At 34.8% G+C, this 14,126-nt stretch overlaps 1 long non-coding RNA gene across 4 annotated transcripts in view; it reads left to right on the top strand.

The window, feature by feature from the left end:
- Nucleotides 1-14,126, top strand: part of LOC144294341 (uncharacterized) — a 99,753-nt gene that overhangs the window by 3,687 nt on the left and 81,940 nt on the right. For 3 of the 4 annotated variants that reach the window (XR_013361748.1, XR_013361749.1, XR_013361747.1), the window contains exon 2: nucleotides 13,702-13,762. This is a non-coding gene — a long non-coding RNA (uncharacterized LOC144294341). Of the gene's footprint in view, nucleotides 1-5,440; nucleotides 5,532-13,701; nucleotides 13,763-14,126 lie in introns of all 4 variants that reach the window. The other variant, XR_013361750.1, reaches the window with a different exon arrangement.

Raw genomic sequence — 14,126 nt, 5'->3', positions numbered from 1 at the left:
TTTATTTCTCTAATGGTTTAGTCTCTTAACCTATAAATATTCCAGATCCTCTCTCAGAGAGAGAGAGAGAAACAGAGACATAGGCAGAGGAGAAGCAGGCTCCCTGCAGGGAACTTAATGTGGGACTCTATCCCAGGACACCAGGATCAGGACCTGAGCCAAAGGCAGATGCTCAACCACTGAGCCACCCAGGTGACTCTATAATCTGGATTTTTCTTCAACCATTTTACCTAGATGTCTCTTGTAAAGCCATTGATGACCATTGATGACCTCTTGTTAAAGTCATTAGTTTATTTTTCTAAACTAATGGACATTTTCAGCACATATATTCCTGATGTTTTTTTCCCTGCATTTGATCCTGCCAATAATTCTTTTTTAAAACTCTCTACTTCAGGGATCCCTGGGTGGCGCAGCGGTTTGGCGCCTGCCTTTGGCCCAGGGCGCGATCCTGGAGACCTGGGATCGAATCCCACGTCGGGCTCCCTGCATGGAGCCTGCTTCTCCCTCTGCCTATGTCTCTGACTCTCTCTCTCTCTCTGTGTGTGACTATCATAAATAAATAAAAATTAAAAAAAAAAACTCTCTACTTCATAAATTTCTAAGATAGCAAACTTTCTTGTCTTGGAAAAGAAAGCCCCTTACCTGTTGAATTTTTAATTTTCATTAAAAAAAAAAAAAGCTTTCCTTCAACTTTTCTTCATATTTCATCATTCTTCAAGATTCCATAAACTAGATTACTAAATATTTTCATCTCAAGTGCTGTCATATCTGAAATATCTCCTCTATGAAAACAGTTTTCAAATATTTAATATGAAGCCAAGGCCTTTCCTCTAAGCTTCTGATAACATCCAACTGTGCGTTTTATTTTACACTTTGACTATTTCTCCCACACAAACTTTTGCATCCATCATTAAGTAGAAGACATCCCTCTTCTTTCTTTCATTCTTTTTTTTTTAAGATTTATTTATTTATTAGAGAGAGATAGACTGAGAGATAGAGAGACAAAGAAAGAGCAGGGAGAGGAGGAGAGGGAGAGGGACAAGCAGGCTCTATGCTGAGTGCAGAGCCTGACATGGGCCTTGATCCCACAACCCGGAGATCACAACCTGAGCTGAAATCAAGAGTCAGAAACTCAATGGACTGAGCCAACCAGGGACCCCCCCCTTCTTATATCTTAGTCCCAACACCCATCATATCCTTGGGCCCTTATTTTATCTCCTAATTATATCTTAAAGAATCTCTAATTTTTCCATCTAATCAATACCTAGTTCTGGTCTTTCCCATGTCTTACGTGAACTCCTGCAATGCCTCCTAAGTGGTTTCCTTACCTAAAAGTTTATCTACCTCAAAACCATTCTTGACATTCCAGCTAGCATTGATCTCATTAAAAGGTAAGCCCATCATGTCACTCCTCATGCTGTCCGGAGGGTAAAGTCAAATGTCTATTTTCTGAGCTCAGTTTATTTCTTCATGATGCATTTCTCATCATACTCAAATTTTTTGTGCAAGGAAAACAAAATTCCTAGAAGTTCCCAAAACATGCAGTGCTCTTCAGGAGCCTGTGACTTTGATCATACTATCCTCACTTCCTGGAAAGCACTTTTTAAACCTCCTTAGCATGACTAACACACACATACCCACGTTCTACTCCCGCCTAATTTGGATGCACCTTAAAATGGAGTCATTTTGCTTTCAGAACAGCTGTTGTATATCAGTTGTATATAATCTGACCTAGTTTTACTTCTGTGCTTTTAAGTAAGTTACTTAGCTTTTCTGAATCTCATGGGAATTATAATAACATACATTTCACAGAGCAATTGTGAGGGATAAATGAGAAAAGACAAAGAAATCAACAAGGCCAATGTCCACCATGTACTCATTGTGGTATTCCCATTGTAACTAACATGATCTCTGGCACATTGTAGTCATGTAAATACTTGTTGAAAGAATAAAAGTCAGTTATCACAATTATTAGTTCATTCATTTCACCCATATATTACTTTCTATTTATTAGTTTATCTCTCCGTCTTTTGCCCCACCAAGCTTTTGAAGGTTTATTATCTTAAGAAGACTGTCTTATCCAATCTTTTATTCAAAAAAATCTGGCATAAGGTGTATTTAAAAATGTTTGATGAATGAATAATGAGTAAATGGATGGATGAAATTATTCTATAGCAGGTCTTCCTCAGCAGCAAATCTCGACACTGACTTCACAGCTCCTTCATTACAATTCCCTTTGCTATCCAATCTCTTCTCCTTCCCCTGATTCACTGATATCCTGAATGTAGGTGTGGGTGTGTGGTTGTGGGAGTTCCCTTTTGATTTATTTATTTATAAACCACATACATTTTAACTTAAAGAAAATATTCCAAGTGTTTTCCCTATACTGCTGGATTGATAATTTATAGGCAGAAAATGAAGAGAGGAGTTTGTATGTGATCTAAACTTCCCTGATCAGATTATTGAGCAGGCATTTTCTAATGTGTATTTATACAACAGACACTTTCTAAAGTACATAAGAATAATGTACACTCTTTAAATCACAAAAATTTCAAGCTATAGAATCATTCTTCTATAACCTTTCACAATGAATCCAAGGCAAGCTCCGATGACTCTGTCCTGCACTGGGTGCTCCCAGTACAGGACACCCATATGACACCCATATTTTTAAAAAGAGGGCTCCAGTTGTTGAATGTTTGTTAAGTTGAATGGACTACACATATTAACAGATAAGTGAATATTTGGGAAAAGTGAGGTGTTGTAATTTCTCCTTGATAAAATGAACTTATTCATAAAGTAATGTCTTCCTACTTTTAAAACTATTTCAAGACAGTTCACTATTTAAAACAGACACAGAAAGTTAGTTTAAATGAAGTATATAATATGAGTGGTGGGATTATAAGAACTTTTATTGCTTCTTTATAGCTTGACATGTTTTCCAGATTTTCTCATGAATATGTATTACTCTATAATGAAATCTAAAATACACTCAGAAAAATCAGAAATTATATAATGGAGGGGCAACTGGGTGGCTCAGTCGGTTAAGTATCTGACTCTTGATCTCATCTCAGGTCTTGATCTCAGAGTCGTGAGTTCAAGCCCTGAAAAGAAAAAAAATTATATAAAGGAAAGAGCAATTTATTGTACAAGAAATGTGATTTTACTCATCTGAACGTTAAATTAAGCTCTGAGTTAAGTAGAGGCCAAAATAGGGTTTGGTTAATATATAAGTATCTCAGTCATTTGGGTGAGATCAAAATCTGTCTTGGTGCTAAAAAAGAAACTATTATTTAGTTTTTCCAAGTATCAAAAATGATAGTTTTTCACTATCATTTTTCCAAGAAGAAACTATCATTTAGTTTTATTGAAATAACAAGATATTGGGCATCAAAAACTCAGGTTCCACTACAGACTCATTCTCAACTAATTTTGAGACTTTGAACAAATCATTTAATATCTCTGGGATTCATACAAACAAAGAAGGAAGAGAAGCTTTGGCTCTCCAAGGTCCCTTCCAGCTTTAATATAATGTGATTCGTGTTTAGGGAAAATATTTCAAAATAAGATAAGGAGTCATGTATTTACACTTGAAAATTGAACCCTTGCAACAATCCTGCTGCCCCTGAGAACTTAGAAGAAAAACTGTATCCGTTTGCTCACATACAGATAGAGACAATGCAGAGTCTTCTTGCTTAATGCATTAAAGATGAAAAGAGTGACTCTTACACCCTCCTTCCCTTCCTAGATTCTATCCTGGTTTCTGTTTTTAGACTTTCACACAAGAAAAAAATATATATATAAAGTCAGTCTTTTTCAAGTCTCCTGCTGCTCTTTTGTATGTATTTAAAACCCAATGTTTTAGCAAAAGATGAGAATAGATGCTCAGTGCTGATGTAAATGGCAATGCCGTCATCACTCAGCTAATGGAAAACAGAAATAAAAGGATACAGAGGGGGAAGGGAAGGGTCGAACTGCTCTAACTGATGAAGTAGATGTTTAAAAGTTATAAGTTCCTGGTAGTGAGACATCATGCTGTTTATTTCTTGTTTAATTTCATAGTGCTGGCTCAGTGATCTCTTTCTTTTCTGAATTGTAGTAGCACTATCCAAATTCTGTATTTGGTAATGTCTCATTAAATATCAAGACATGTGTTCTTTCAATATCTTCATTCTAGAAAATTTAGTTTCATTACCTTCCAAAGTCTGCATGCCTTGGGTCTTCTACCAGATTAGAGACATGTTAGGTACCAGCGTTGTATTTTAGATGCTTTGTGTCTTTCATGGTACCTAGCTTAAACTTTGATCTCTAGAGGTTTTCAATATAGACTTATGTGTTCTCCAAAAATAGTGGGTTATTTACACAGTGTGGGTTGGTTTAAGGAACTTAACTATGATCTCTATGTTGCCAACGTCTTCATTCCACTACTTCATTCAAAATCCTTGAACTGCAGATTCATTTCAACTGCATTTTTTTATTACTTCCCCACCTCCACATCTACTTTACTAGCTAAGTGTTGTCTTCTCCCAGATTCAGCTCAAAATTCACCTTCTCTGAAAGACTTCTATTACTCCTTTCCCACCTTGGCCATCACTTTAACTTTCAAGATTCAGTTATTCCTTTGCTGCTTCCCAGTTTTGAAACATTTCTTATGTAATTCTGTTCTATAAATTTTGCTCCTAAATAGTTTGTAAGGAAAAGTGTTGAGTCACTTTCTTCATTTTGTGGAATATGCAAAGACTGGTATATTATAATAGCTTAATAAATACTAATTTCTTCCCTTGTAGCTGCCTTAAAATTTCAGGCAGTCAAAACATATTTTCAAATTACACTGGTAGGGCCTCCTGGGTGGCTCAGTTGGTTAAGCATCTGCCTTCGGTTCAGGTCATGATCTCTAGATCCTAGAATTAAGCCCCATACCAGGCTTCCTGCCCAGCAGGAAACTTCTCTCTCTCTCTCTCTCTCTGTCTCCTCCCTCTAACCCTCCCCACTGCCTGTTCTTTCTCTCTCTCAAATAAATAAAACAAAATTATACTGCTAAAGCTATTTCTAGTGGTGAGCTTGGCACTTGGGGATCATTGCCACTCTGCTGTATTCATTAATTCAAAGTGGAGTGCGGTAAAGTGACAAGAAATTCAATACAATTTTGAATCATAGGATGGCAAAACTAGACTACAGAGACCATACATTGAGTCTAGTAGAGGAGAGTGGTGCACTAAGATAAGCTATGACTTTTTCAAGGTCAAACAGTCAATTCAAGAGAGAATACTTATATCTAAATGGTCTCAGCAAAGTACCCTTGTGACTTTTCTTTATATCTCTGTTTTTCCTGGATTAATATTTTTTCAAACTATGAAGGATTATTAAGGTGTGTACTTCTTGATGCTCACACCCTTAACATGGCCACAGAAGATTAATTTCCTTCTTTTCCTTTGAGTTGTAGCTCTTCTGATAAAATATTCATGGCGGCTCATCTTTTGTAAATCACCTTTAAAGCTTCTCAACCTGGAGTATTTGTGCCCTGATGGATCATGGTATGTGGTAAAGTTATTTCTAAAGCCACAAGATGAAGAAGGCCCATCTTCTAGAAACTTGATTTTCATATTAAAATGAAGCTATATATTTCCTTTTTAATAAAAGGGTTTTTTAAATTATTTATTTATTTATTTTTATTTATTTTTTATTTTTGTTTTTTAAAATTTCAATGTTGTGGCCACTACTACAAGCTGTTCTTCCTGGAATACACATGCAGGCTGCCTTGAGGTTAGCAGGTCTCAAGACAAAAAGTTGACATTTAGAGGATGTAAGACTATCTAGTGAGTTGCAAAATATCCGCAATGTCAGTTTATGAAACTGTCTATAATTATTATGTACCTTGTGTTTCAACTTTGACTTTCAATCTGTCAATCTCATTTCTTTGGGTTCCCTACCATTTAGCAGATTACTGAGCACAATACATATTACCACCCAATAAATGTAGAATATCTACTGAGGATGACAAATAGTTATCAAGACCATTTGTAGAGGTAAAGGAAATATCAGACTGCCCCAAGATATATGAAGACCCAGCTATGCCATAGCAGGGACCACAGAAATTGAGAAGGTACAGCACTTTGAAAATATTTTAAATTCTAAGAAATACTAGAAAGAAACAATTACAGGCTACCTTGAGGAATAATTTCATTTGAAATTGCTGATATGAGGGAAAATAGATGGAACATTCAATAAAGACTGTTATGCATGTGGGTTATAAGTACAACCATTAATAGATCAGTAACTTTTACATGCACATTGATTGATAATTTTATTACATAGTTACATGATCCTATATGTCATCTCATTTTATTTTTTCTAAGAGTGACACACATAAAATCCCTTTTTATAACATTAAAGAAAAATAATTCTTAGGTTTCAATTAAAAGGAAAAAATAAAATGTGAAAAAACACAGTTTCTGAAATAATGAAGTCATTAGAATTTTAAATCTTTACATTGTGGATTTATTTTCTTTCACCAAAAAAAAAAAAAAATGTCAACACTGTCAACATTGCAAGACAAAGATTGTGGAGAAATTGTTTCCTAAAAACTAAAATTATTGATGTTTTATTTACTTAAGATTATGTATTTATTTATTTGAGAGAGAGACAAGGAGAGAACACAAGTGGCAGGCAGAGGGAGAGAAAGAAGCTGACTGCCTACTGAGCAGGGAGCCTGAAGTGGGGCTCAATCTCAGGACTCCAGGGTCATGACCTGAGCCAAAGGAAGAGTCTCTTACCAACTAAGCCACCCAGGTACCCCTAAAATTATCAACGTTTTAAGGAGTATAATTTGTAGTTAACTTTTCATTTCTTTCGTTTAGGTGATAGTTTGACATGGCAGTCACAATCCTTTTTGGGAGGAGGGAGGTTAGATCTGGAGAAACAAAGCAAAAAAATTGTTGGATATGCTAAGATATATTTTGAGTGGGCTAAGCCCCCAATGGCTTGCTCTTCTCATTAAAAATACATAAAGATCAATATTACAGCTGTGCTTAATGAACAAAATGATTCAAAATAAAAGCCATTCACAAAGTGATTCAGGTGCCATAGAGATTGTGATTGCTTCAATGAAAAATGAGTGAATGAATGAATGAATGTATGGAATCAAATACTTCTGGATCAACTGGCAGGTGCCTTGGCTCAATGTGTTATTTCTGTATTGTGTGGTGCAGAAGTGTAGAATCCTTTGAATTTTGGAAAAGAAGAGTATTTTTATCGATCAACAAGCTCACACTGCAGCTCCTTTATATTAAGTTCGAATTTCAACTGTTAAATACTCCCCTGGATAGCATTTTGTAAGCTTACTCATTCTTCACTGCCAAAGGCAACAAAACGGGAACATCTAACAATTTTAATTGCTATTAAATGCTTATTTAACCACATGTGGAAGAATTTCAGGGAAAGTAGCTAAAATCACCTCTTATTCCACACTGAGTATAGAGATTACTTAAAATCTTTAGGGATGCCTGGGTGGCTCAGTCAGTTAAGTGTCTGGCTTCGGCTCAGGTTATGATCTCAGGGTACCGGGCTCAAGCCCCACCTGGGGATCCCTGCTCAGCAAGAAGTCTGCCTCTCCTTCTCCATCTGCCACTGTCTCTTACTCTCTCTCTCTCTTCCTCAAATAAATAAAATCTTTTAAAAAAAGTTTTTTTAAAAAATCTTATATCACACTTCTTATCCTTTTTTTAAGGATTAGATCTTTTGAAAGTTTTATTTTCTTTTGAAAAATGAGTAGCATACTATTATAATCAGAGGATGAACAGTCCTTAATAATATTGACTGCATTCAGGAAAAATTAGAAATTATAAACTGGAGTCAAAAATTAATAATTAAATTGAAAATTTATCTTTCCCATTTATAAGATTTCAAGTTTTATTTTATTGCTTCCAGAAATATAATTTAAACAAACCAAAAAATCTGGAGTTTTCTATGGATAATAAATTCACAAATCTCAAAAGCATAACTTGACTTACCAATTGAGCTCTGTATACATTCTCATAAAAATTGGGCTAATAACAGTTTGAATACACATGTTTCAAGAAGTAAATGGAGGAGAAAAGTGTATTCTACACATGGTGGTATAATTGACAAAAAAAGCAGACTTGGAATAAGGAGACTCAAATTCTAATATTGAAAACTTGAGACACATAAATCATAAATACTTGGACTCTTTGCCATCTAATAATAAAACTTACTGAATATAGACAGTATCATTCACTTTTCTGTGGAAATCTCCCTAAAAGATCAACATTAGTTTGATAGGCCTCAAGTAGTGCTCAGATTATGATACTAGGAGTTGTTTGTGGGATGATTTTAGATTGTACCAAGATGACATTATGTTATTTCAATAATTATCTACTATGAAAATGCATATTTAAAAAGTTTTCCATTTCAGTAGTGATTAAAATATTGTTTAATATTTATGTTCTTAAAATATTTAGATTTTTAAGAGAGATTATATAAAATATTAAATATATAATACTACAGCTGATAATAAAGTAAACACATCTTTAAGTGATTGAAGAGGTCTGATTACGGGGAAACAAATGTTGCCTTTGCAATGCAAGCATCAGTTTGAGAAACACAGAATGACATTTATGTGAGATTCCTTCCCATTTTTAAATAATATAGGCCTTTAATAAAAGTGAACCACATTAGCTTCTTACTAGATGGTAAAAGCAAACAAGCAAAAAACAACCAAAAAAAGTCTACCACACAGCAAGCATCCTGAATATACATTTTCAGAATGCTATGGTACATTTTCTTTTTCTTTAAAACCAGTTTTTCATGTCTTGGGAAATTACTTCTCAGTGGTTATTCAAGGGCTTTTAAATGGATCATCACCCAGAACATCTCCAAAGAGATTACTGAATCAATTCCATATGGTATTGATGCAAGGACAGATTTAGAATCCAAAGAAACAAAGTGAAGACTATAGAATTAAACATGTTTATATAGGGTTAATTAAATTTCAATAAAAGTACCAAAGCATTTCCATGGGGAACATAAAGTCATTTTAACTAATAATGCTGAAACAATTGGATGCCCATTTAAGGAAAAAAAATCAGCCTTGACCCTTCATTCACACTATACAAAAAAAATTAATACAAGATGCACCATGGTCCTAACCATAAAAGCTAAATCTACAACATTTCTTGAAGACAACAAGGAGAAAATCTTTGTTAACTTGGAGTAAAAAAGACTTGTTAGGAAGGTCACAAAAAGCATCAAAAAATGATAAAATACCACTATATTCCCTGCAGAATGATTAAAAAAAAAAAAAGACAACATCACATGTTGGCAAAAAAGTGGGACAAAGGAAAACCTTATACTTGCTAGTCAGATGTGTAAGCACTTCGGTAGTTGGTTTTACAGTAAAGCTCAAGTTAAGTGTGCACTTACCATATGATACCTCAATTCCATCCTTGGGTATTTATCCAATAGAAATAAAAGATTACCCATGTTAAACATTATACAGGAATGCTCATAGGAGCTGTTAATCAGAATAGCCCCAAACTGGAAGCAACCTAAAATTCACCAGCAGCTGAAAAAGTGTATCCATACAGTATAACACTACTCAGCAATAATGAAGAATAACCTACTGCTACATGTGACAACATAGATAAATCTCAAAATTGTGGCACAGAGTAATGTGTCCAAAAACAAGAGTATACAGTATAGTGTATTACTAGTCCATTTATGAAAAATTCTAAAATAGGCAAAATTAATCTGTGGCAACAGAATGCAGATCAATGGTTGTGCAAGGCTAGGGATAGAGGGGACTGACAACAAAAGAAAGGAATTTCTGAGGTAATGAAAATATTCTTTATCTTAACCAGAATGTTAGTTACATATGCATATATATTTGTTAAGGCTCATTGATGTGCACACTTAACATACCTGTATTTTGATATCAACTTTGATAAAGTTGATTTTTAAAAACTGTCAAATTAGAATAATGTCTGCTTGTGAGGGAAGATTGACAAGATGTGCACAAGGCAACTTTCTGGAATGATCAAATAAATATTCTATATCTCTTTGGGGTGGTGGCTAATCTGTTGTACACATTTGTCAAAACTTATCAGGCTATAACCTTAAAATCTATCAATTTTATTTTATGCAAATTATTCTTCAATTAAATGAAAACAATTACTTTAAGAAATGAGATGCAATAGCAATGCAAAAAGAATATTTTTATGTCTTTCAAATTGGCAAAGATATATATGTATATATCATGTATGTATGTGTGCATATCAGTGCTAATAAAAGTTGGGCAAGATAGAAATATTAGTATACTGACAACAGGAATGCAAATTAGAACATTTCTAGAAATACATGTGCTAATTTTCATAGCTTCTGAACATATATACCCTTTGGTTGAGTAATTTTACTCTTTGGAATCTATACTAATGAAACAGAAGTCCAAAGATTTATGTGCAAATATACTCATTTCCTAAAACAGTAATTTAGCTGTAAAATTGGAAAGAAACCTGTCCAAGTAGTAGGATATAATTATATAAATTACAGCATATCTATGTGGTTGATTTGAATAGGTATTAAATGATGTTTACAGATGATTTTGAATAGTATGAGAAAATATTATATTAAATACTTAGCAAAATGAAAAGATATCAGATAGTATTAAAATATTATGGTTATAATGTAAACTATGAATGTGAATATTTAAGAAAAAAAGTGTAAATGCTAACATTGGTTGTTACTGGGAAGCAGGATTATGATTGCTATTTTCTTCATAGTTTTCAACTTTATTTTCATAAGTTAAAAATATTTTGTGAGAAAAACTAAAATTGTAACATAAATTTAAACATTATTCTTGTTACTATTTGCAAAGATAAATGTTTACGGTATCAATGTCACTACAATTTTATAAGGTGAAGATTTGTAAATATATGTCCTATACAGTTGTAAATGTTTTAGAAGAGTGAATAAAACATGAATATATTTTTCTGAATATAAGGTACTATATTCTTTTTATCAGTTTGGAATATATCTTTTTAACTTTTGTCCTTCCTTGCTATAACTTCTGAAAAATAGCTTCTTTTTTTTTTTAAGATTTTATTTATTTATTTGAGAGAGAAAGCAAGTGAGCACAAGCAGAGGGAGGGGCAGAAGCAGACTCCCTGCTGACCAGGGAGCCCGATACAGGGCTCCATCCTGGGACCCCAAGAACTGTGATCTTGAGCCAAAGGCACCACTTAACCAACTGAGCCACCCAGACACCCCTGTTTTTTTTTTTTTCTTTTGGGAGGGACAGAAATAACCTACATAAATTTTTTTTTAAAGATTTTATTTATTTATTCATGAGAGACACAGAGAGAGAGGCAGAGACATACGCAGAGGGAGAAGCAGGTTCCATGCAGGGAGCCTGATATGGGACTCAATCCGAGGACTCCAGGATCATGCCCTCAGCCGAAGGCAGACACTTAACCGCTGAGCCACCCAGCCATCACAACTGCATAAAATTTTTATTTTTCAACATAGTACTCAGTATTTATAAAACATGGTGACAGAGATGTTTAATACTCACCAAATACCCATACACTTCCTCATGATTCCCAGCTCCCTTTCATTTGACATGACCATGTGATGAATTTTGACTATGTTACTCTGCAGATCTTTCTTCCCCATGAGCAGTAAATTGGAATCCTCATCATAAGATTGAAAGTGGAAGGAGTTAACAGATCCAAGGGAGTCAGTCACCAATGAGCAACAGAATATACACCTGTGAAAAATGAATCTTTGTTATGTAAAGCCACTAGGGTTTCAGGATTTATTACTTCAGTTTTAACTGTTATACTTACCAATACAAATATTAGTACTAAAGTGAGGATTGCCATTGAAACAAAAAAGAAGAAGAAGAAGAAGAAGAAGGAGAAGGAGAAGGAGAAGGAGAAGGAGAAGGAGAAGGAGAAGGAGAAGAAGAAGAAGAAGAAGAAGAAGAAGAAGAAGAAGAAGAAGAAGAAGAAGAAGAAAGAAAAGAAAACGAAAAAAACACTGAAATGTCTGGTATTAGCTTAATAGTTTGGCCAGTAGGAAGTGGGGGAAAAAGTATATAGAGGGGGGCCTGGGTGGCTCAAACGGTTAAGTGTCCAACTCTCAATTTTGGCTCAGGTCATGATATCAGGGTAGTGGGATCAAGCCCCAAGTTGGGCTCCCACAGGATATAGATCCTGCCTAAGATTCTCTTCTTCTCCCTCTGCCTCTCTGCACAACACCCCCTTTCTGTCTCAAAAAAAAAGTATACAGAGGCTGGAAAGATGGATCTATATTATCCTGTGGTTGAACACTTAGTAAAACCTGGTAGTATGAGGTGGCGCTATTTGCTTTTACATTTGGCAAGTTATTTCAAGGAAAAAATGAGCTTTTGAAAAAATTGGCTCAGATGTAAGTGGGAAAAAAAAGGAATAATGAAAATGCAGAAATTCAGTGCCTTGTAGGATTGGCAAAGTCACTGATTCTAGACACTAGCTCATAAGATTAAGCATTTAAGGAGGTTCTTTTCAACAAATTTAAAATAAGCACCAGCTTAAAATGACCCAAGGCAAAGATCAGAGTAAGAGTATGACCTTCATATCTACTGTTAATGATAGCCTTAAGGTATTCACTATTAAATCGAGCAAGAGAAGGATGAGGGGGAAGTAGGAAAATGTAGCAAATCTGGGAGCCATCCGTGGTTGTGCATATTGATGTGACTTTAAGCAAATAAAGGATAAGTATACTGATTTATTTTTAAGAGAGTTTCACTTTGGGGTGCCTGGCTGGTTTAGTCAGTGGAGCATGTGACTCTTGATCTCAGGGTTGTGAATTCAAGCCCCATGTTGAGTGTAGAAGTTATTTCAAATGAATAAATTAGTTTTAAAAAGTTTTGCTTTTATAAAAATCGAGTTTTATCCAAAAAATATTTGTGATTGTTCAAAACCTAACAATCATTAGGACCCCAAACTACCATAGACAGAAAGCAACTGAGAAAGGAAAGCCCTGAGTAATAATGGTCAAGGGACTTTCTCCTTGAAAGTTGAATCAGGGTCTAATAAAGGTGCATCCAGGATAGGGAGGCCAGCAGGACTTCAAAATTGCTATGGAACAGTACAGGCTTTTCTCCATTCTTCCCTTTCTGGTGAAAGATTTTATTGAGGTTTCCTGTTTCAGTTCCACCAGTTATACTGGGTGAAAGGGAAGCAAACAGCTTTCTTTTTAGTTGATGGGGCACCTGGGTGGCTCAGTCAGTTATGCTTCCAACTCTTGATTTTGGCTCAAGTCATGACCTCAGGGTCCTGGATCAAGTCCCCTATGTCGGGGCTTCACACTCAACAGGGAGTCTGCTTGAGATTCTCTGTGTTATGCTCTCTCTCACCCTCTCTCTCTCAAATAAATAAATAAATCTTAAGGAGGTGGAAGGGAACACCCATCTTTTTAGTTGATAGGTGTATGGCCCAAGAGGAGAGAGAAACTAGAGTATGGCTTACTCTTTGAGCTGGGTGAAGTGACACTGAGTTGTTAACACCAAGTTGTCTTCTTAGGGAAAGGCTGAGTGTGTTCTATGAGTGGAAAGATATTAACAAAGGCATGCTTATTGACCAGAAAGACAGATGGTGGTGGAGACACTGATCAGTTATGGAGTAAATATGATCTTACTTCTTTTCCCAGTTCCCTTACATGCAGTGCCTTGTGACTAATGGATGGCCAAGAAGCTAAAAATAGAAATCAGGTATGCATTAATGTGTTAAGTTGCTGAAAATCTTGGGCTTATTTTTTATTGAAGGATAATCTAGCTTATCCTGAGAAATAAATATGTTCATAAAGTAAATTTGGAAAAAATAAAAATTGGAAGAAGGAAAAATAACATCCATAATACATTTATAAAGCTTTTATTTTTGCTGGCAGTTGATATGTTTGTTGTTGGAAATTCAGAAAATATTTCCCAAAAGAAAATAAAATATGAAATCATTTGTATTTCTATTTCCCAGATATATTACATATATCATAAAAATGTGTGAAATTCTCAATAGTAGAGTTATAATTTGCATATTTTATTGACTGCATTAAAATATATATATTATGATAATCTCAAT

Source organism: Canis aureus, chromosome 22 (genome assembly GCF_053574225.1).
Source record: "Canis aureus isolate CA01 chromosome 22, VMU_Caureus_v.1.0, whole genome shotgun sequence".
NCBI classification, from domain to species: domain Eukaryota; kingdom Metazoa; phylum Chordata; class Mammalia; order Carnivora; family Canidae; genus Canis; species Canis aureus.
The sequence above is the reverse complement of the archived record's forward strand: the minus strand, read 5'-3'. Positions and strand labels throughout refer to the sequence as shown.